General features: G+C 46.1%; 1 protein-coding gene across 4 annotated transcripts in view; it reads right to left on the bottom strand.

The window, feature by feature from the left end:
- Positions 1–22,324, bottom strand: part of ETV6 (ETS variant transcription factor 6) — a 232,147-nt gene that overhangs the window by 48,345 nt on the left and 161,478 nt on the right. The gene's annotated exons all lie outside the window — the stretch shown is intronic.

The raw sequence follows: 22,324 nt of genomic DNA, 5'->3' as shown, positions 1-22,324 counted from the left end.
ACCTTAGAATCACAACTGAGCTGACTGTCACCCACTATCCTTTTGAAGTGAGAATGTTCCAGAGCTGGGCTTGACCTTCGAGAGCTGCCAAATAATGAAGCGTTCCCTGAAACTTCTTCCAGGAAGAACAATTCACTCAGCCTCTGGGAAACTATCAGGCTAGCCTCTGGGAATGAGAGGGCAAAGTAAGGATAAAAGGTCTTTTGCCTTTTTATTCTACTTTTCTGATGTTAGAACTTCCTAGCGGGGGTGGTACTTGGACTCTAAGTAGGACCAGTAGTGGACCAAAGGGAGGGCTGCAGCTTAGGTTAAGAGGGTAGCTCAGGCTGGATCTTTCTGGATGCTGGACTGTGAGTCTATATTTTTATTTCATTTTGCTGTTATGGGAAATCTTTGATATATCATTCAGGTGGTTTAGAACAGTGGTTCTCAAAGTGTGATCTGGGGACCCCTCAGGTTCCCAAGACCTTTTCAGGGTGTCTATAAAGTCAAAACTCTTTTCATAACAATAGTAAGAGGTTACTGAATTTTTTCACTCTCGTTCGTTCATGAGTGGAATTTTCTAGAAGCTACATGACATGTGATATTGCGGTGGATATGAGAATCCAGCCATCTTCTACGATTTGCAAAAGAGACTTGCAAAAATGTAACACAATGCCATTTTTCTAATTTTTTTTGTTTTGGAAGATATATTCATAAATATATATTTATGCTAATTATATAAGCTTAGCTTACTATTTTTTAGTAAGCATTTTTTTTAATTCTCAGTTTTAATTTCCAATATGGTAACTATAGATAGATATAATCCATATGAGTGAAGCTCTTTGGGGTCTTCAATAATTCTTAAGAATTGAAAGCAGTCCTGAGACCAAAATGAGAATGGACAGGTTGGAAGAAGCTAGCTGCACAACAAAGCTTCATTCTCTAAAACTGTACTGCATGAATTAATAGTTCAAGTACAATGGAATCAGGATTTGATAAGAGGAGCTTCAGTCTCTCCAGTAAGTGACTTAAACTTGCTAAGGAGACTTGAGTGTGCTGTAAAAGTGCCTTTCAGCTTGATCCTGGAAAGAGTCACCTTTTCATCCTTAAGTATCACAAAGAACTGTCTGGTCTACTTGGATGGGCTGCTTTTTCTCCCTAGTGGACCAGGGAACGAACAGCTCAGATCCCTTGGAGAAGGTCCAGGGCCTCTGGGCATGACTATTGGCTCTGTCTTCCAGGTGGCTCCTTTGCAAAGTCTAGTTTTGAAGAATGGTAGCTGGCTTCCTTTAGCTCTGGGGAAGTCCTTTCTAAAGTAGGCTATCATGTAGGGCACCAAGAAAGAACTATGGGCACTGGCCTAATCAGAGATAGGCATTTAAGAGTTTTTTCTTGTTTTGTACGTTTAATAATTTTACATGGAAAAAAAGTGGCATCATAAAATAAGAATGTGCAGTATGCTACTGCTCTATGATCTTGAGACTAAAACACAGCCACTAAAGAGTTCAAGGTTTTGTTTCTGACTCTTAACTATGCCAAGAAGTAATGCCCATTTCAAATGGTCCTTGGATACAAAGGGTGCCCCTACTCTTTCCAGTGACCTTGAAAACACGTATCTCAATCACAATGAAATGGGGGTGGGCGTGAGGATGGCTCTGCAAGATCTCAACTTTTGAACCCGTAAGAAACCTTAACGTTTACTTCCTATTGTCAGTGGTGTCACCTCTGAACAGGAACAGCACAGTGATTAGTGATTTGTTACTAGGAACTTTCCCCTTCCTCTCCTTCACACGAACAGCATGGGTATAACCAGATCCTGGGGCCGGGTGTGAGGTTCCAGTGCAGCGTGGCCTAGGAAAGAGCCTGGTGGTAGGCGGGCCACGGGGCAGAAGATGCTCAATCAGAAACAGGAAAAACGATGGGGTAGCTTATTGGAAATGTGAGTGCCAGAGCAAATACAGAACCGAATCCCACTCGGGAGGGGAAATGAGAGTAAAATGCTGAAGTGTCTGCAGAGGATTCACTGAACCGGAGGGAGGCGGGTGAGAAGGGGGTGGGGGACTCAAGTAGTAATTTGAGGTTCTTTATATTCTATGGAAGAAAATACTCATGAGTAATCTTTTCCCTAAATACAAGAAGAGTCACACACTCCAAACAGCCCTGCTGGTGAAGGGCAACAGTTTCTCTTTTCACTTCCCATTAATGTCTCCCACAGCCCAGTCCCTGAAGCCAAGCAGAGCCACCGCGGAAACCCCCTCCCGGGGAACCGACTTGAGTGCTCTGGGCTGTGTGCAAAAGGGGCCCATCGAGTCACCGTCAGTCCAGGGAATACCATGGTAATCCTAGCAGGTTTACCAAAGTGACCCCAACAGACCAAGCTACCTGCTTGAGGCCACCCAGGACACTGACCAGAGTCACTACTCTTCCCTTAGCATGAAGAAAAGGTAAACACACTGCCCGAGCTTCTGGAAAGGGGCTTGATAAACTACGGTGTTCAAAGTCAAGTCCTAGTGCTATTTCCTCATTGTCTCACTAGAAAGACTGAGGAAAAAGAAGCCCCCTTTCCTCAAACCGAACAGCCCTAAGGCCTGGGAGTTACAGCGTCTAAATGGAATAGAGCCTTGGGCCCAGAGGCAACTCTGTCTAATTAGGACCCTTTAATTTGCTTAATAGTCATTTATTAAGCACATCTATCATCTAGCACTATTGTAAGCGCTTTATAAATATAAGTTCGTTTAACTGCATGCTCACAGCAACCCCATGAGATCAGGGAGCTCGGGCTCAGTGCATCGAAGGGATTTGCCCAAGGTCATATGGCCATGGTAACAAGAGGGGCTGAGAGTCAAACCCAGGGAGTCTAGTTTCAGAGTCCGTGCTCTTATCCCTCACGCTGTGCTTACGCACACATTTCCCACCCCGAGTCAGAATTCAGATTGATTTGCAGCATCTATTAGGGCTTCAGAAAAGACTGAGTGAACTCAATCCTCCCCATCCCAGACTTTGATCCTTGGAGGCGTCCTCAGGTTGTCAACAGACTAAAAATAGAGCAAAAAAAATCTGTATATCCCTGGAGAAGTAGATTCATAAATGGGAAGAGGAGGGAGATGCAGGTGGCACTCTGCTTTGAACACATCGGGAAGACAGCACCGCCCTCACTGGCTACTCGCTGCTCATAGGCACTGGCCTTGAGACTTGCCCTGGCTCACAGCTGCTAATGTAACGGAAGCCACATAGACAAGATGAGGGAGAACATATCACATAGAACCGCCTTTACGGTTGTCTCTTGCGACTTTAACTCAACAAAGCTGAATAATACAGATGTTACTAATCATTAGTAAAAGGAAGAGACCCTTTTTCTGCACTCTGTTACACTACCCCCCGTGCACATCATAAGCCCATGAGAGCCATACTAAGACCTGCATTTTTAATGTCAATTCACTTCAGAGCATATTTGAGAAGAATTTTGTACAGAAGAAATGAACTGCTGCGATTAACAAAATTCCTAAGAATTCTACTGCGTTTTTTTTTCCAAGTGGGTCAAGTGAAGTTCATGGTGTCATACCCTTCAATGATACACCCAGGCCCTAAATTTCCTTCTAATAGTTCTTCGATTCCATGGTCAAAGGGGCAGCCACTTTCATCAGTACATTCTTAGCCTGATTTCAAGCTTTCTGAGCTGTGTTTAGCCTAAGGATGGAAACTGCGCTGGGAGTCAGGAACCTGGACTTAACCCCCAAAGCTCCCATTAGTTAACAGCTGATTTGGGGCAGTTTCTCTCTCTGTGGCTTCCTCTGTTAAATGAGGGGCTTTGAGTACGTGATCTCTGTTCCTTTCTGGGTTAACTGTCAACACCCTCCCCCTTCATCTGAATCTGAAAAACCAAAGGATACAAACAGCCAGGACCTTTTTTCTACCGAACTATTCCCTGCTCATGACGATGACCCTGAGATTTTGTAACTTCCTGAATGATCTTCTGAGTCTCGGAAAAGAGATTAAATTATTTTCAGTAGACTGCAGTGCTTAAGAGTGTTTTCTTCTATTCTGATTCTTGGAAAAGTTATAAACCGGCTAAGGCAATAATAAACATGACATTTTGACTAGGTGCTTTCACATGTATAACCTCACGTGATTCTCACAGAAGCTCCGTGAAATCCGTCATGTTCTCATTTCAGTTTAACAGAGGAAACAGGGGGCTCAGAGTCATGGGGTGATGGCACTGGTTTGAACGTTACTCAGTTCAAGCTCTTTTGCTACAGTATACATTCATCAAAAACACCCTTTGTCCCAAACTCTCTGTGTAAACGGGATTTTGATGCAGATTCTGTGGCTGATAGGATCGCATTGTAAAAGAGAAGAAGACATCCCAGAGATGATCTAGCCCAACTCCCACCCACCTTTACTCATTAGGAAACTGAAGCCGGGAAAAGTTAAGAGGCTGAACCACGATGAAGCTGGCCCAGATTCCCTGTTTTAAGCCTCTTATGCTGTGTCATAACTTGATTCATTGACACAGAACAATTTCTGTAACCCTTGACATGAATGAGGAAAGTTATCACTTCCTTGCTTAGTCATCTTGCCTTCAGATTCAATGTCCTAAATTGGTCCAAACATAACTTCTCTGCTGCAGTTTTAGACCCTCACCGACCCGCCCACCTCTTCCAGAGAGCAGATTTAGCTCCCATCCCTAAACATAGTACCGGGAGCAGGACCAGAACCCTTCTTCCTCTGGACAATAGAATTCTGCTGATAATAGTAGCTGACAATTGTTGGGCACTTCGACTGAATATTTTCTACAGAGGTTCTCATTCTCATTTTATAGATGAGCAAAAAATGCGGCACACATAACTGGCCATGGTGGCGCTAGGATCCAAACCCAGATGGTCTGGCTCCACAGTCCCAACTCTTCAAATGCTGCCATCCTGCTTCTCAAGTACCTCATAATAAGAGCAAATCCTTACAAGAGCTTACTGTGTGCCAGGCACTGTTCCCAATGCTCTCTGTACAGAACTCATTGAATCCCTACAGCAATACTGTACGGATAGAAGCAATCACTATCTCGACTTACAAAGGAGAAAACCTGCAGCAGAGGGAACTGAACTGACTCGGCCAAAGTCACATAGCCAGGAAACGGACAAGCCAGCTGGCTTGGCCCAAAGTCCATCTTATTAACCATCTACCTCTCTGCCTAAGCTTATCTGGTGTTTTTGGCAGGACATCAAAATAAAGTCCTGATTTTAAAAAGAGCCAGAGAACAGTTTCAGCGGTTGTGTGAATTTCCACGGTGGATACATGGGCAGGCACTGCGCACCAGCACATTATTTCCCAGCTGTGTGACCTCAGACAAGTTACTCAACCTCTCTGTATCTCACTTGCCTCAGCCGAAAAATGGGGACAATTTTCAACCCATGAGTAAGTACCAGTGAATCACGGACGATGTGCTTATCAAATGTGAAGAGGCCATAAAGCTAGTACAGAGTAAGATTATACAAATGATGATAATATAAAACACATAAGACAGTATGTGGAATACAGCAAGCACCTAATAAATATTAGCTACTCATACTACTGTCATCTTTTTTACTTGCCCTTCCCGGCACATACATAGCTGGTGTTTGGAACCCAACCGTACAAATATATGTTAATCAATATTAGATTTCATCTTGTTACTTTTTACCATCATTCCAGCGTGCTGCAGTCTCTCCAGGTTTGGTTCTATTTCTAGTAACAACCATACTTCACACCTTCATGTGATCTGCAGCTTTGATAAGCATCCTTCACCTCAACAGGTTCCTGACAAAATGCTGATGAGGTGAGGGCTGGGATGGTAGCACTCCAGTGACCTACCAGCTACCTCCTTGCAGATGGACACGGATCAAGGTGTTGGCTCCTTTTGGGCACAAGTGTTCACTGATCAACCCGTGTACATACTCTGGTAGTTAGATCACATTTTTCAAGCTCCGCCGAAAAGACACCATCTAAAATTCAATGAAATGCTTTCTTCATGTCCATAAATATGTAACTACAGCCTTACTGAAGAGGCTGAAGAGGCTAGAGGGAGAAGAGAGGGAGCGGGGGCTTGGCTCTGAAAGGACAACTTTTTCCTAAGTGCTCACAACATGTATGTCTCAAAATCTGTCCTGAATTTCATCTGGAAGTCAGATCCTGCTAGCTGTTTTTAGTCTTTGCCTACACTCTCTTTTCCTTTCCGATTCTGAATGATCAGGTGAACAGTGGTTCAGATTCTTTCTTTCAGTACCTCTTCCATTTCTTGCAACCCTCAGGGATCACCGTAGTGGCCTGCAGTGAGCTCAGCCTTGTAAGTTCTGCATTCTCCTATGTCATCTGTCTGGGCCAAGAGCCTTGAATTTATTTAGAACAACTCAGATTCACTTTTACATCAATTCTCCCATCTTGGGCTTTAATTCCCTTATGTCAGCGTTTGCAATACTCGTTTCAGTCTGACAATCATCTTCCCTGATGGAAGAGAGAAGAAAGAGAGAAGTTGAACAGTTTCGTTTTCTCTTTGCCACTTGTCAATGTCACTCCATCTGCTCCAATCAGCGTGCTGATACTGTGCTCCTTTTTTTTTTTTTTTTTTTTTTAAGATTTACTTATTTATTTGAGAGAGAGTGAGAGAATGGAGGGGAAGGACAGAGGGAGAGAGAGAATCTCAAGTAGGCTCCCTGCTGAGTGCAGTGTCCAGGACCCTGAGATCACGACCTGAGCTGAAATCAAGAGTCGGACGCTTAACCGACTGAGCCACCCAGGCGCCCTGACACTGTCCTTGTTCTTAAACCACCCACAAGACTCATTGTTCTCTTAAGCAGCTTCCATGGTGAATTTTCAGCTCACTTAGTTTTAGCCTTCTAGGTCCAAACATGGCTCTTGTACGTTTTCCTTTTCAGTAAGTTTTTCTTCCATCTACTATATAGATCTTTTTAAAATTTGAGATTAGGCTGGTACACACAAAAGAGCGGGAAGATAAAACTGGCATGATCTTTCTGGCAAACAACTTGGTGGTAATTTAAGAGCCCTAAAAATGTTAACTTCTGAGAATCTACCTTAAAAAACTAGGATATAGAGAAATCGTTCATGCACAAAGATGTTCATTGCAGTGTTATTTTTACTAGCAGGAAGCTGGGAACATCAATAAGGACTACCTAAGCAAACGTGGACAACATCTCTGACAGAAAATTATGCAGCCAATCACAGAATATTTATAAAGAGTATCTATTCATATGGAAGAATACCAAATAGCATGTGTGTGTATATGTGATAATCTCAAACAATGCATAGAAAAATATCACCAGGAAACATAAAAATATTAATGGCCAACTGTCACTCTGTAGAATTATAGGTAATGCTTACTGTCTCCTTTTCATTTTTTATTTCCCAATTCTTTATATTAAGCCTGCATTACTTAAAAAAAAAAAAAACTATTTTAAAATTTGAGATCCCCAGAGAATGTCTCCAATACAGCCTCATCAGCTTCTTCCACTGCCTTCCTCCCCTTGTCCCAGTAAGCGCCCTGTGCAGCCCATGTCAGAAGTTTATTTTCTTTTTCTTTTCTTTTTTCTAGATTTATTTATTTACTTGAGAGAGAGAATCTCAAGCAGACTCCCTGCTGAGCGTGGAGCCCAATGTGAGGCTCAATCTCACAACCCTGAGGTCACGACCTGAGCCAAAATCAAGAGCCAGACGCTTAGCTGACTGAGCCACCCAGGCGCCCCAGAAGTTCACTTTCAAAAGCACCCTGAGTCTTCTGCCTTGTGTGTGAGCACTGTGGATTGTGAGACCACAGGTACTTCTCCTCTAAATGTCTGAAAGCACATCTGATCATGTCTTGCATTTCTCTTTTCTAATTCTAAGATGATGTTTTCATTCTCACCAGAAGTTCCCATCATCCCACTCTGCCAACTGATTCTTCCTTATTTGCCAGACCTGGCGCCAAATTCGTAGTGCCCCTCATCATTTCTTCTACCTTCTGGGAGATAAAACTGCTCATTGTTAGGTGCACCTGTTATGAGTTAAAATGTGCACGCATGGAGCTGATGGAGACTGCTCAGCGCCTCTCACGTCACACTCGGCACACAATGGTCCCCCAGTGACAGCAGGCTGTACAGAGATCCCCAATCCACCCCTGGGCCAGCTCTGCAGCCTGCGACTGCCACCCCTCCCCTACCCGACACCATTCTCATCAGGTAGGCTACTTCAGCTTTGTGCAGTTCTTCGCTATTACCATACGTGGCCCCATCCATGGCATCCCACAACTCTTCTGTGAGGCAGCTAAGGCTGGTACAACTATACTTGCTGATGGACCGGAAGCCCAGAGAGGTAGAGGGACTTTCTCAAGGTCACAATGGGCGTAGGACCAGAAGTCCAGCCCCAGATCTTTGGTATCAGTCCAATGAACTGCGTCCGGGTCAAAGGATGTAATAATGGATATAAAAATCCCTTGCACTCTGCCATGCATGGTAACAATGCAAGGGCATTAGGGATGATCAATCATAAACTCAACTTCTCGTGGCAGGTTTGGTTTAGCCGTAGATCCAGAACTTTGAGCAGTGCCCAGAGGGCCCCCTCTGCCTTCTGCAAAGGGATTTGTGGCAGGCAGGGTTTACCTTAGGATAAACTCTCCGAAGTAAAACCAAGAATCCTCACAGCCCTTCAAGCTGCTTCCCAGAGCACTTTCCAGGAGACTCTTCTGACAGCCAGGCCTCCAGGCTCCCACACTGGTCTTGGTCTTAGTGGTAACTCCGACGAGCCCAGCATTCTCATTTCCCTGGGTCTGCCTTTAACCTTGGAGTTGCTATTTGATCAAAATCGCTTTCAGCACAGAAATTCTGTCACTAGGGAATTAGAAGTTCCAAAACATTTCCTATTTTTGTCCTCAAGGTTACCGTTTCTCAGCACTGAGGATTCGAGTAGAGGTTAGAAGGTTCTACTTACGTCTTTTGGCCCAAATCCCAAAAGCAAGAATACTATATGTTCATGTGTAGATCCAAAGTCATATTCAATTCCCTGGGAAATTTTTTTCTTATAGACTTCATTTTGTGGATTTTTTTTTTTTTGGCTTTCACTCAGTTTTATTCACAAAAGGGTTTTATCAGCAAACCTGTTGATGGCAAAACCAGCCCAGAGCCTGCCACTCATCCTCACAAACATGACTTAAGAGTCCTTCCCATTTCTGCTTTTGGGCAGCAAGCCCAACGTGGTGAGAGGCATGTCATATTTTAGACTGAAACTTGGGTTTTGGACTCAGCCCTGAGTTCAAATACTGGTCCTGCCACCTACTAGCTCAGTGGTTTTAGGTAAGTTGTATCTCTGAACCTGTTTCCCCAGAAGTAAAATGAGGCCAAGAACAGTACTCATCTCCCTGGGCAAATTTAAGTATGAAACGAGATAATCCATATAAAGACTAGTCTGGTACATGGGAAGTGCTCAGTGCATGTTGGGCGGTTGGGTAGGAAAGAGACTGGATAGCAGATTAGCTGTACTTTGCCACACCTCTCCAGGAGACTGGAGTTTTTTCTGCAGCTCAGTGGGGATTCAAAACTGGAGCAAGGGTTCTCACAGGCTGTGTGAAGACTCTGGCAGGAGCTATGGGGCCAGCACAGGGCTCTGAGGAGGGGTCCAGCATCATCAGTGTGCATCGCAGGCTGGGGAGATGGCTCACGAGGAGATGTAGAGAATGGACTGGAACAGATGAAAGACTGGAGGAAGAAAGCCCATTTAAGTCCTGGACTAGGGTGAGGCAAGTGAAGCACTCACTGCAGGTGCAAAATTTAAGTCAGTGCCCTGAATTTAATAAGCATGAAAAGTATTAACATATATTTTGGGAAAAATAATATTTTAACACGTTATTGAAAAAATCAGAATGAATGCAAAAAATTCACGATGAACAAAAGATCAACATTTTAACTAAAGTTCTATTGAAAAGAGAGATGACTGAGCGTGTAGTGACAACGGGGAGGGGGCACAGATTAGAGCTGCACTTCTGTTTCAGAGATAATGGACCCTTCTGAGAATTCAGTGAGAGCTACGGACCCTCTTTCGAAAGGCACAGGCCCATGCACACAAATACCTGCCCACAAGTTCGAAGTTTATAGACTACCTCAAGTTTATCTAGGGACCCTTGGAGAATTGGGTTAGTATTTTTCAGCCTTGTGTGTGCAAATGGGCCTGACGATAAGTACTGGCAATTTGGAGGTAAGAACCAATTTAGGTGTAAGGAGAGAAACACAGATATGTCTCTCCTGATATCTTGCAGAGGAAAGGGAAGAGAGGCAGGAAGGTTGCCCTTGTCTCACTCCGAAATGTGTGCGGGGCAATGGAATGAGGAAAGGCGACTCTTGGGGGGGGGCTCACTTCCTTAAGAAATGCACACACCTGACCTTAAATATGGAATGCCCCTTCCTCAGGTATTTTAGAAACCATTGCTAACATACTGCAAGTTTTTATTCATACCAGTGAAGAGTAATCACTGCAAATGATCTTAATTTATGAACAGTGAGGCACCTGGGATAGGAGAGACTCCACTGAAGGAGATATGTGACTGAAAGACGGACTTCTACGGGACAGAGGCAATTAAGGGCAGCATTTCTCACACTGCAGGGCAGAAAGATATTGCTGATATTTATGCACACTTTTTAAGAGGTCCATTTTTAAGAGGGAAAAATGTAGGGAAATAGATATTAAGAATTGAAATGCTCCTCAAATAGATTTAGGGGGCAAACTGAAACTGCTGGGAAAAGCTGGTGCAAGGTTTTCTAATTGGCAGTGGCAACGGAGGGGTGCAGAGAACAGAAGGATCTCGTTGGATTTGCGTGATCCCTCTAACACAGATGATCTACTACGGGTGTCTGAATAAAGAAGAATGCATATCCTTTCTTTCCCCCTCTTGCTCTTTTAAACCACACAGGATCATCTCTTGTGCAGGCCACAGTCCACAGAACATTCCTTTGCAAAGCGTAACAAGAGCAGAACTCATTCTCATTCTGGACGGGGCCTTATGTGCCCCGTCACTGGCATGGGAGAGCCTTTCCTTTGTGTGGTTCAGCTGTGCCTGGTCCCTTCCCTCCCGGGTTCTCTTTATTCCAAGGAAACTTAAACAAGCAGGCTGCCTTTTCTCAGGATGGAGACAGTCCCTATTATCTTCGAGTCCTGTGGGGTGAACATGAGGCTGGGAGGGCGGGGAGAAGAGGAGGGGAGGAGCCAGGCGGAAAAGGGAGCCTGAAAGAAGTGTTTAACTTTTACAACAGCTCACTCCACAGGCCTCAGAAAACACATCCTGGGCCCAAAAAGTGACCAGGGTTCAAGCAACCTAAAGCACTTGTGAGACGATGCTCTTTTGGAACATGTCCTCTTTTAAAGGGGAACTCTCCCTCCCTCCCCTTCCCCCCTTCTTCCTTCACCTCTTCCCTGACACTTTGGAGAGTGATTCCAACTGTTTCAAAGGCCCGGTCGGTTGCCTTTTGGGGCCCCATTCTCTCTCCTTCTCCAGGCTGCCCGAGCTGCAGCTGAACGGACACGAGGAGGGGCAGCCTGACAGGGCAACAGGGGCAGGATGAAATCATACACATAGCGTGTGTGCGTGCGTGGGTGTCACACACACCTCTCCACTTCTCCTCCCCTTGTTGTTTCTGTGCTAAGGATCTTCATAGGGAAATGTTGCACATTTATCCATTAAAAAAGTTGTAATCTTTCTTCCTCACCCGTGAAATTCCCTGGTATCCGAGTTGTGAAGGTTACTAATCCCCTGGTTTTCAGGGCTTAAGGTCACTGGGGAGTCAGGAAAATGAAAAACAAAAAAAAACAAAAAAAAAACAAAAAAACACAGCAAAAGCAACCCCATGCCGCCTTCCAGAAGAGCGGGCACGCTCCGTGGCCAGAGGGAGACTCTCTCTTGCTGCCAAATATCCCTCTCTTTGGCTCTGTCGACGGTCTTGTCTGCAGTTTGAGATCGGTCCCTCCTTTGGACGAAGGCATGAAGACGTCTGTGAAGGGGAAGCTGGCTGAGAGAATACCCTAAATCAGTATAATCCGCTTACACCTTAGTGGGCGAGACAGACGAACCTGTCAGAGCCAAGAGCGAGAGGACCCTCACGTTTTAAGGACAGTGGGGGTGTGCAGCAGCTCAGGAGGCAGAAGGGCAGAGGCTCCAAAGGGAAGGAGATTTTGTTCACTTTCACCTGCAGATGTTTATGATGTAAGACCTTTTTTTTTTTTTAAGATTTTATTTATGTATTTGACAGAGAGCGCACACAAGCAGGGGGGAGCGGAAGAAGCAGAGGGAGAAGCAGGATCCCCACTGAGTAAGGAGCCCAATCTGGGACTCGATCCCAGGACCCTGAAATCATGACCTGAGCTGAAGGCAGACACTTAACCGACTGAGGCACCCAGGCGCCCCAGATGTATGACTCTTTCAAAGGAGCTTTTACTTCTGCGCTGGGAAAGGGGTGGCCGCTTACAATACAGGTAGACGTGAGCATCCTGAGTTCTGGTGACAGGGCTCTGTCTGCTTTTTTAACTTTGCCTCGAGCGTCTGAAAAACAGCTCAACAGAATGAGCGGCGCATCCCTGACGGCCCAAGTAATGTTCATTCACACAGTGCCTGGACGCTTCCCTGAGGCCGAGCAGAACGTGAGCCAGGTGAGGCCTCCAGGTGGGGGGTGGGGGGGGGCAGGCTGACCTCCTATTTTCCTGCTATTTATAAAGCATGCTAATTCTGTTTCTTGGCAAGAACAGCTAATTTGCTGGAAACGTTAAAATTTGCCTTTAGCTCCTTTATTAGAAAACAAAATTCAAATCCTGTGTCTGCTGCCTCCTAGCACAGCAACTATAAGAGGGTTCAGTGGTGGCCCCCCCAAAAAAAGGTACGTCCATATCATAATCCCTGGAACCTGCCAATGTGACCTTATTTTTAAAAAGATCTTTGCAGATGTAATTGAGTTAAGGATCTCCGGATGAGATCATCCTGGATTATTCGGGTGGGACCAAGTCTAATGACAAGTGTCATTATTCTGAGAGAACACAAGGGTGGGGGAGGGGACACAGAAGAGAAGTCCCATGTGAACACAGAGGCAGAGACTGGAGTGATGCACACAGGAGATTGCTTGGTTTCCTTCCTCACAGGCTCCCAATACCCGCATGTTGAGATTTCCTTGCCTCTCTTCAATATTTATCACTTTCTCTTGAATTCTCAAAAATCGCTTTATTTCTTTTGGATCTTAAAAACTTTCCAGTTTTCCACCTTCCGTTTCTCTTAAACATTACCTTTTTATATATTCATCTTGTATTCCTACTAGTTTGCTCTTCATTTCTGAAGTGATTTTTCCTTCATTTAATTTCTTTCATTTTAATTTTTTTTTCATTTAGTTTCCTGAGTTCTGGCATTCAATTTCTAACTTTTCCTAATTCTGATTTATATTGTCCCCTCTATTTTATATCATTTTCTTAATGAATTTTAGCTCATTTGGATGGCAGATTACAATTCTGAATGGTTCTGAAACCACGTCTCTTTGGCATGCTTTCTTCAGGAGTGCTATTTTCCTTCTTACTTTCTTTTATCTCATAAAAACCTTGTGTGGGATTTGCCCTCACTATTTCTCTGTGGCTCGTTTTCATGTGAAATTGGTTTTCCTGAACTTTTAGAACAAGGCGTGTTCCAAATTGACAAAACTCTCTCTTCTACTGTTGGTGGAAATTTCCTCCTCTTTCCTTTCAGGAACCTTTTTTCCTCAGTCTCTGTTGTCCCTCTCCTATTCAACTTGCTCTCACTCCCGCAAGCCTCTCAGTGTGGGCTGGTCCTGGAAGGAGGACCTGGCTGGTGAGTTCCTGAGTTCAGAGATGAGAGTCCTCCAAACCCTTTAGGCCTCGCTCCAGGCTGTGTGCATGCACTGCTCTTGGATCAGTGGAAGGATCCTCACTTTCAGCTCTTCCTCTCAAACTGACCCTCCATGAGTCCCAGTGAGCACCTGTTGGCTGCTCTGGGCTTTTCCTGTTGTAATGTCCGTCAAAAGCCTCACTGGGGGCACCTGGGTGGCTCAGTCGTTAAGTGTCTGCCTTTGGCTCAGGTCATGATCCCAGGGTCCTGGGATCGAGCCCCGCATCGGGCTCCCTGCTCGGCAGGAAGCCTGCTTCTCCCTCTCCCACTCCCCCTGCTTCTGTTCCCTCTCTCATAGTCTCTCTCTGTCAAATAAATAAATAAAATCTTAAAAAAGCAAAACAAACAAACAAAACCCTTATAAAAAAAAAAAAAAAGCCCCACTGGATCATGGGGCTAGCTTGTCAGCAGTTCTGCTCCGGTCCACAGGCTTTGGCTGTGCTATGGAGTTGCTCTGCTCTTGCCTGTGGGTCCTGGGAGTTTGACACGGACATGGCTACCATGCCACCTTCCCAGGCTCTGTCCCAGAACGCTTCAGGTTTGCAAGGACAGCATCCCTCTGGTATCTCGTAAAAGAGAGCACCCATCTTCTTATGTCTCTGGATGAACTCTTGCTGGGTTTCGTGGCAGTAAGTGAAAGAAGTGTGGTCATTACTCTGAGGGGTCTCTGGCCACACCAAAGGGAGTCAGCCCAAAGTGCAGGAAGCGCAGAAACAGGATTTGGAGAGAAGACATGATCAAATGACTATCGCCTCCACAGGCCACAGATGTCAAGGGAGGGAATACATGGCTTCTCTCTTTCTTTCTTTCTAATTAATTAACTTATTTGAGGGGGAGGGGCAGAGAGAGAGGAATAAAGAGAGAATCCCGAGCAGACTCCTCGCCCACCGTGGAGCCCGATGCAGGACTCGATCTTACAACCCCGAGATCACGACAACGAGGGAGCATGGCTTCTTCCACTGAAAGGACCGAAGAACTATTCCAGTGAAAGTAAAACTTCCAAATGGAAGAAAGGTCTAGTGGAGACTAAAACAACACCAGTGACGACAGCAGAAAGACACCCAACCTTTCGCGACCGTCCTTCCATACCTGCCACCACAAGAAGTCGATCCTGCTGAAGATCTCCTCAGGTGAGCCCCCCGGCCCTGTGCTCAGTGACAAACTGCAGCTCAAAGACATCGGGAGTTGTGTGTCTGTCACAGATTTCCCACACAAGCCCGAGGAGGAGCGATTTGGCTGCTCATCTCAGGGAGAGCCCCACAAAGCAAAATTGCCTGGGGCTCCAGAGCCTGTTTGGGTGTCAACGGTCTTGCTCTCAGCTTGAACCCGGCTTTCCTGCTTCTAAAAGCCTCCCTTCTCAGCAGAGCTGTGTCTATTCGGAAGACCCGCCTCATCCCTGACACAACCGTCTCATCCAAGGATGCTGCCATGGGATGATAATTTTTCAAAGTGGCTTTTTTAATGCAGCCCTTGGAAACTTTGCAAGAAATGTATCGATTTGGAATACTCAGGCTGAATTATTGAGCTCTGGCAAAGGGAAATAAATCTTTCCCATTCTCCCTGCCTGTTGCCAAGTGCAGCTTCCAGGAAGCAATGAGTGTCCTTTCTGGAAATGGAGCAAAAACTCAAAACATTCTATCATCTTCCCTTTACTAATGCCCCCCCCCCCAACCCGGGTCTTCACTTGCAATTCACTGACAAAAGCACTTTACATTCATTGCTCATTTGCCTGAATAGGCATCCGAGTTAGTAATGCCCAAATTAGTAATGCCTGGCCGAGGCAGCTTCCTACATAATGAGGCCTGATGGTTTTGGCAGGCCTGGAGGCCCACGGAAGGCAAGCTCGCAGCACGTCATCAGGTTAAACACTCTTCCGGTTTTATAACCAAAACTTCCCCTACAGACCTGGATGTGTGGAGTAGAGGGTGTATGTTCACTGATGCTAGAGTTAACACGCCCAGGAGCCAGAACTGGGGTAGGAAGGTGGGGAGAGTATGCGGGAAGTGGGGATGGGGGCGGGGTGCTGCGCGGGAGTGTTCTAACGCACACGCCAGGATTAACACGAAAACTTCCTGACATCTGCCGTTTCTTTCATTTCAGTCTGGGGTGATCATCTCACCTGGCAGTGTTCCAGGGGAATTCCCATCATTGCCATCAAAACACAGCTTGGTCTCATTGTGCTGAGTGCTCATCTGTCCATCTCTCCGTCCGTCCACCCACTCGCCCATCCATCCGACAGATTAGGCACCCATTATGGATTGCATCTTGTACAAGGTGCAGGGCCCATCAAGGTCAGGGACACTGGGTTTTCAAGTCTGCTGGGGAAGCAAGGACCCTAAAGAGACCCTGACAGGCCCAGTGCATTACAGCAGGGCCAGGGACGACCTTCTGAACTCAAGAATGGGGTCACAGCTTTGCTGGCAGACGGCACGGCAGATACAAAGCCCTGTACACACGAGAGAGCCAAACCGGTGTGGGAAACTGAGTGGTTTCAGTAGGACAGAACTCAGAAATGCAAGGGAACGTGCATTTACAGAGGGGAGGGGCGATGCTTTATAGGCACAGTGGACTCGATCTGTCCCCAGCTGCCCTCATGCTATCACCTGTCCAACTGCTGTTCCAGGTCTTTTCCATGGCAGAGAACACCAGGTCCGTCCTCCCAGATGCCAGGGCTCCACACCTTGCAGCCATCCAACCCACTGGCAAATGCTGTGGGCTCTGCCTTTAAGATGTATCCAGAATCTGACCACTTCCACCACGTCTGCCGCTACCACCTTAGTCCCAGCCACCCTCAGCTCCCACCTGTGCTTCTGGTACAGCTCCCTCACCGGTCTCCCAGCTTCCACCTAGAGTCTGTTTCCCCTAGAGTCTATTCTCAACATACAGGCCAGAGGGATCCATTTAAAACGCATCACTCCTCTGCTCAGAATTTACATGATGTCATTCCCCTACTCAAAATCCTTCAGTGGCTTCCCATCTCACTCAGAGTTAATGTCCAAGTCCTTAAGATGACTTTTAGGGCCCTACAAGATCTGACCGCTGTCTGGACCCATCCCCTTTCCTTTTTCTCCTCTCCCTCATTCTGCTCCAGCCATACTGACCTCTTTGCTGTTCTTCAAACAAACCAGGCACATTCCTACCTCAGGGCCTTTGAACTTGCTGTTCCTTTAGCTGGAGTGGTCTCCCAGATATCTCCACTTCCTTCAAGTCTTCCCTAGACATTCGACATCAAACTACACATCTCTGTTCTCAGACTCCTCTTTTTTTCTTGCTTTATCTTTTTCCTTAGCATTTATTACTCTACATAGTCTTGTGTATTTTTCATTTTCTTCACTAGAATATAAGCAGATTTTCCCCTCACTTGTCTTGTTATTTATTTGTTTTTGGTGCTCACCAGATCAAAGGATATGCCCATAAAAAAATTTCAAACACAATCTTAGTCTCTGGAAAACTATTTAGGGGAAGCAAATATTAGCATCATTAAAGTTATTTTATCTTGGCATCCAGTCTCTAAATATGCTTTCAAAAAGCCTTTGTTATGATTCCACAGGTAGACTCCTGATTACATATATTTTGATCTTTATTGTACTTAGTTACAAAAATCCATGACAGCAGTGAAGGAACTGTTTTTCTGATGCTTCAAGCAGTTTCTGGCACATGGCAGGCATTCAGTAAATATTTCTGAATGAATGAGAAGCGATGCCCTGAGAAGGAGAGACGGTATAACATGGTGTATAGGAGTGTGGCCCTAGAGCCAGGCTTCCTGGGTTGGAATCTTGGCTCCCCGACTTACTAGCCATGTGATCTTGGGCCAGGGACTTACCCTTCTGTGCCTTAGTTTCCTCAATTTTAAAAGTGAGATAGAAATAGGACCTACATCGGAGAGCTGTGAAGTCTGTCCCACTCAGAAGAGTGCCTGGCACAGACCAAGCACCTGATAAATGTTAGCCATTATTAGCAAGGGCCTTGTCTGCTGTACTAAGGACTTTAGACGTTATCCTCAGGCTACTTCGAGTCATTGAAGGATTTTAAACAAGGGAGTAACATAATCAGATATTGTTTTCGAAGGATCACTCCAGCTGCACAGTGGAAGATGAATTAGGACAGAGCAAGACTGGAATGAGGAGATCAATTAGAATTAGGGGCTGTTGTAGGAATGGAGGTGACAGACACTGTTAGTCTGAACTAAAGCAGAAGGATGGGCTCAAGAGATCAGGGAGGTCAAACTGACAGAACTTGGAGGTTAACTCTGTGGAGGAAGCAGGCATGACAAAATCCAGGCTTCCGATTCCCCCAACTAGACAGCGGTACCCGTCCACACCTGCCCATGGAGGGCTGAGGGGGTGAAAACAAATTCATTTTTGTTGACTATGAGCTGTGGGGCAGCGAGGCGAGAGGCCCAGTGGGCAGTCGTATACATGTATCCGGTACTTAAAGGAAAGATCTAGGCTAGATGGAAAAGAGATTTAGGAGATATCATACCAGTGATTACTGAAGCCACTGGAGTAGATGAGATCGAAGGAAAACATTTAAGCAGCAAACCACTTTAAACAGGTGTACTCTTGAAGGACGGGGCAGCAAGAGACAAAGCAGGGGAGAATGTATCTCGCCAGCCAAGATGGAGCGAGTCTCGGGAAGCAGTCAGACGCGTCATGAGCCGCAGAGTCGCGATAAGGAGCCGCAAGGCATGTCCAGTGGACTGAGCATCTGGTGATTCTAGTCAGAGCGGAGGTGTAACGGGGATGGAGACCAGGTCAGAGTGGGCTGAGGCGTTCATGGGAGGTGAGGAAATGAGGGATAGGGGTGGATAACTCTTTCACAATCTTGGCTGTGAAGGAAAAAACAGACGGGGTGGGAGTGGAGAGCGATATAGAATCCAGGCAGGTTTCTCTGAAGATGGAAGGAACTCAATCAACCCAACTGAGTATGGAGGAGGGAGAGGGTAACTGACTGGGGGTGCTGGGGCAGAGGAGCCTACACTCAGGGGAAAGGAGCAGGTAGACATTAGGAAGGGCCCGGCGCTTTGACTGGAGCAACTGTAAGCTGGGCCTGAAGGCAGACAAGCTAAGGGTGGAGGGGAGGGCTGAGGCGTGCTGACTCGAGGGAGGAGGGTGGGACTGTGGGTTAGCAAACATGGCTCTCGACCAGCCTCAGGGAACACGAGAGCGCTGACGAGGGGCACTCTAAGGCCTGAGGAGCAGTGTCCACGTGAGGGACGTGAGGGCTGAGCAGTGAACAAAGGGAAGCTGACCCCTTCTTCTGGAAATACAGACTGTAGGCTCGGAGACGCCAAGCTCCACATTGTAACTGGTGTAAAACCCAAACCACAAAATCATTCAGAGAGAATATGCAGTGTTCTCAGAGAAATCTTCCTTAAGAACCATTCCCATTGCTTCTTTGATAAAAACCTTCAAGACTCTCCCCCAAGGCACAGAGAATAAAGTCACTCTCTTTAAAGATGCACTCAACACCTTAACCTACCCCGCTTCCCCTCCCGAGACCCTTGGCCTGACACTCCCTTACTGCCGTCCTGGTCCAGGCTCTCTCCAGTGTGCCTCAGCGCACAGGCGTGCTTCTTCTGGAGTCCACACTCCCCCAGCCCCGGCTTGGTGAAACTCACCCCTCCTCTAATGCCTGGAAGGAAAGTCACTCTTTCCATGAAGCCTTCTTCCAAAAATGTCTTTCCTCCTGTCTTTTTGCTTCCAGAGCACTCTGAAGCCGTAGACATAATTTCCAGAAGCTGTGTTAAATTGGATTTATCTGTGCTTATTTCTTTTTCCTCATCAGGCAGTAAGCTCCGAAGGCGAGCCTATTTGTGTTTGACTTGGTGCCCCTCAGGGAACCCACCCTGGTAGGCGTTCGTGTACTTGAGTTGGCTTGGTGGTAGTCCTACGTGTGCCATTTGCAGCCATGGAAAGAGCAGGAAGACTTCACGACAAGTAATCAGGATTTGTGTCTTAAAACTGAATAGATCCTGTAGGTGCGTCTTTCTGGCTAGAAAAGCATATTATTGGTTGGGTAGGCACTGAGCTCATCAGTGGAAATTAGTCCTCAGAGTTCTAATATTAGGCCAGTAGAGCACATTTTGACCCCTAATCATCTGATCTATCAGCTCCCCTTCTTTCCTCAGTTTCCCTTGCTTGGCATGATAGAGACATTTTTCCTTTCTGATATCTTCGTCATTAACTCCTATTTCAACTTTGTCATACCATACAGCAGACACGGGAGCATCACGCACGCAAGATCTCTTTTGTTTGCTTTTAAGAGAGTAATTACTGAAAGAGTATTCACTTCTGGCATTTAAATGAAAGACATAAATTGAGATTTTACCATATACCCGGTGCTTTGGAGATACTATCTGTTTGACCCTCATACCAGCTCTGGAAGATGGACATTACCGCTATCCTTTTACAGATGAGAAAATGCAAGCCTGGACAGAGGGGTTAAATGATTTATGAAGATCCCGAGTCCAGTGCATGGCGGAAGCAAGACTCAGAGCCCAGCGGAGCTGACGCCAAAGCTCAGGTCCCCCAGCTTCCCAGTGTCAGAGCACACCACCGGATGGTCCTAAAGCCTGCAGAGGACAGCCCCCTCCACCCTGACGTCGGTCATGGTACACGCTATCTCTGACTTGGGACTTCGAACATCTCAATTCGAAGTGGGCTGTGAGGTCAACGGAAGGATGGAAAGAAGGTGGCATCTGGTTAAAGCTTCCACTGGCTATAGAGAAATATCAAAGGAAAAGCAGAAGGCAGTTCGACTTGAGTGACTTAATGCTATCAAATTGTCAAGTGCAGCATGGACCCATCTGCGGCACCTCCCACCCTTTCTAACTCAGTCCCCCACTCTGTGGCACCCGACCATCCTTTGGCTTAGACAGAGAAAGAGCGCTGACTGCAGGCACGCTTATCTTGAGATCTCTCCTCTATCCAATAAAAAGTAAAAGGGTCAGGTAGCTGAGCACCAAGTTTGAGGCAGCAATCTTTCTAAAACAGAAAGTTGTATTATTGCTTTGCTTAAACATTTCCAGAAGCTTCCCAGGGCCTTTCTAAGCTCCCGCTCAACTTGCCATGCTGCCCTCTGGCTGACCCATCTCCAGCCACATGGGCATGCTTGCAATTCCCAGAGGCACCATGTTCTCTGGCCTTTGTACAGACCACCCCCTCTGCTGGGCTTGGGCCGCTTCTGTTTTCTGCCTGGTGAACCATGCACACTTCAAAATATACTAAGATTTCTTAGGGGTCACCTTTTTAAATGATCTATCACCCCAGGAATGCCCGGACCTGTCATTCTCAGAAGCGGTGAAGAGTGGGCAGGGGTGGGGAGGGGGCAGAAATTCTAATGGAACTGCCTGTTGCATCATTTTTGAGTTTCAAACTCGACGACAATTACGGGTTCCAGGCATTTCTACTATATCCGGCATACTTTTCTCTGCCCCCAGTCACATGAATTTATTTGTTGCCTCTGGTCCACAAATATCCCCACGACTAAGTCATCAGTCCTACCAAGCCCTTCTCCTGGATGTCCTTCTCCTCTGAGCTGAATCATGGGACGTGGACACATGACCTCATACCCGGCAACAAAGGGCTTTCAAGCACTTTATCTCATTTGCCTCTCCGAATAACCAGGTGGGTCAGTGGTGCACACATTACTGTTCTTATTTCCAGCTGAGCACCGGAAGGGACGGAGGATAATTGGCTTGCTCAAAGTTGCCCAACTAGGATAGAACCGAGGTCTTCTGGCTCTCGGTCCAGCATTTGTCTAATACACTGAGCTCTGAAAGTTGAGGTGGCCCCATGGATCAGTGTCCTCAAAGGTACTCTCCATGTTTATCTGCTTGTTTACAACTAGGCACTGGGGGACCATTCACCTCAAAGGGTGACCGTACTCAGTCATCAGGGAATTATGGGCATCAGGGAACCACGGATGAGGAATTAGAAGCCTTGTGCTTTAGTACTGGCTTTGAGCCTGTGTTCACATCTATAACATGGGAGTCATTGTTTATTTCTCTACATCAGGTTTCCTTCAAGGAAAATGACAGAAACCACATCTCACAAAACCTGAGGGAGAGTTGCACAGCTCAAGAAAGAGGGCCACTGACCTGAGCCATTATCATCTGGCTGCCAAACCACTATCAGTCTCCTCTGGTTGACCGTGTCAGCCCAACACAACTCAGAACACCTCACGAAGTTGGACTGAAGTCTTAAAAAGGAACAGCAGGGAGTGTCTGGGTTGATCTGTCCTACACTTTGCTGATCATACTTAGGATATTTCATCTCTGAAAAGGAAATTTTGTTTCCCTTACGGGTTTAATCACAGATGTAATCACCTGTAGTTTAGACCCCAAATACTGAAGTTATTTTATTTTTACTAGGTGTGATTAACGATGCCAAGAAAGGATGAAATATTTTAAATTGGTACTATCCTGGAAAATCATGGCGGACATATACTTGGACT

This window comes from Eumetopias jubatus, unplaced genomic scaffold, assembly GCF_037043125.1.
Source record: "Eumetopias jubatus isolate StellerSeaLion01/CBP00866 unplaced genomic scaffold, mEumJub1_p1.0 scaffold_8, whole genome shotgun sequence".
Lineage (NCBI taxonomy): Eukaryota > Metazoa > Chordata > Mammalia > Carnivora > Otariidae > Eumetopias > Eumetopias jubatus.
This window is presented reverse-complemented; position numbering and strand designations above follow the sequence as displayed.